This window comes from Dermacentor albipictus, chromosome 2 (genome assembly GCF_038994185.2).
Source record: "Dermacentor albipictus isolate Rhodes 1998 colony chromosome 2, USDA_Dalb.pri_finalv2, whole genome shotgun sequence".
Lineage (NCBI taxonomy): Eukaryota > Metazoa > Arthropoda > Arachnida > Ixodida > Ixodidae > Dermacentor > Dermacentor albipictus.
Window position 1 is genome coordinate 86,714,462 of NC_091822.1, and position 1,896 is coordinate 86,716,357.

Genomic DNA, 1,896 nt, shown 5'->3' on the forward strand with positions numbered 1-1,896 from the left:
ACTCCAAAAAGATTCTTATGGCTGTGTAGCCTGGCAGCCTGATCTTCCGTCTACGGAAACAGCTGAAACTCAAGAGAACAAAAAAGAGTTGCAAGCCCAATTCAGGCTAGCTTCCCCACACAGTTCTCGAGGCACACAGCTAATGGCCGAAACATATTCGTCACAGAGGCAGGTGATCAATGCCAGCAGAAGCGTGGTGAACGTGAAGGAAAACTGGCTTTTCCTCTTTAAGAAGCACACATGTGTTCACATGTCAACATACTGCTGGGGTTCAGTGCCTCGCAAACATTTGACGATCATGTTAAGACTGTTGGGCGACAGGTTTTTGAGTATGCTCACAGCTTAATAAAGAAGCCGAACGTGAGGACATGCCTAGAGGAAATTGAAAAGGGCATAATTGAAATAAAATCAATGGCTGTAGAGTATGAAGCCACTCCCCTCCTCCTACTTGCCATCTTCGATGAAGACTGGGAGCTAAGCTGCAAGATAGTCTAGGTAAGCATTGCAATCTTAGAAATAATTAATGAAGAGAAAATCAGACATCCACCCGTTCGTAGCGATTGCTACGAAGGAAACCAATACGGGTTACTCGAAAGAAAAGCCTCGCAGTTGAAGAAAAATTAGTCCTGGTCCGGGACTCGAACCCGGGACCACCGCCTTTCCGGGGCAGCCGCTCTACCAACTGAGCTAACCAGGTGGCTAGGGGATGGCAGGGTGAAGTCAAATTTGTCAACAACTCTAAGGCCCGGATTCTGAAACTCTCCTTTCCTAACTAAGGATGCCTCACACGCTGTGAGGCGACCTGGCGTCAATTCTGGAACGTACCGTACTAAGGGGCACTAAGTTAGGGCCTCCTTGGTGCTTCCCCGCGCTTAGGGAGCCGGCATGCTACCTTCATGCGTCCTAACCGTGCTCTTCTACCTGAACGTATGCTTCTCCGCATGACTTTGCACGCGGTACGCTCGGCTAGGGTAGGTGCCGTGCGCAGCCAAGGCCGCGGTAGCCAGCCGCCGATTACTGACGCCCAGTTTGGTTACGCGGACCGCGTTTTGTGCCATATCTTTTTTTCACTGTGATCTTGTGGAAAGCGAGCGGCGAGAATGACGGCCTTGCAATGTTTATCCGAAGACGATAGCTTCGAAAGCTATGCACGGTTTCTTCGACGAGCAAATGAACTTCTTTACGGGACTGTGTACAAGCCTCCACCTTTGACTCCAGCCCGGCGCCTGATTGACAGGCAGAATCCACTGGAATACTACGACGAAGTTTTCTTGCTTTCAATCACATTGCTGTACCTTTGTAGAAGTTCCGTGAACAAGTCTTTTTCTTCCTCCGTAAAATATGCTTTGCCCGGCATGGCAAATACACATACACACACACACGAAAGAAAACGCACGCAAAGAAAGAATAAAAGCGACGCCTGACCAACGAACTCAAATGCTGCCATAGTTGCTAGACTGAGATTGCTTTCTTGCCACGCGCATCATTTTCGAACCATTTTTACGTTATTAACCAAAGAAATGTAATTTATGCCCCAGTATAAAAGTAGAAATGCAATTTTAACAGTCCCGGCACTTTGTCTCGGCAACTCATTACAAATATTTCGCATTTTTTTGTGGGTAATCTCGAAACCAGAAGCCTCTAACGTTACACTTCCTTTGGCGAGGCGCTCCTTCCGCAGGGAAGGCGAAAGGAAGCTTTTAGAATTCGCGGTGGCCTTCCGAGGGCGCCTAACGTTTAGGTAGCATGGAGGGCTCCTTGCGGAAGGTAAGGAAACAGTCTAAGGTTAGGAGGATTTCAGAATCCGGCCCTAAGCAAAGGCAAGAGTTTGAGGTAATAGTTCTGCGGAAACCCGCAAGGCGAAGAGAAGTAAATAATAAAGGGAAATAACAATTG

The 1,896-nt window shown here is 48.0% G+C and overlaps 1 non-coding gene across 1 annotated transcript; it reads right to left on the reverse strand.

The window, feature by feature from the left end:
- Positions 1-623: 623 nt before the first annotated feature.
- Positions 624-697, reverse strand: TRNAS-GGA (transfer RNA serine (anticodon GGA)). Its single transcript has one exon. It is a non-coding gene; the product is annotated as a tRNA-Ser (tRNA).
- Positions 698-1,896: the final 1,199 nt, after the last annotated feature.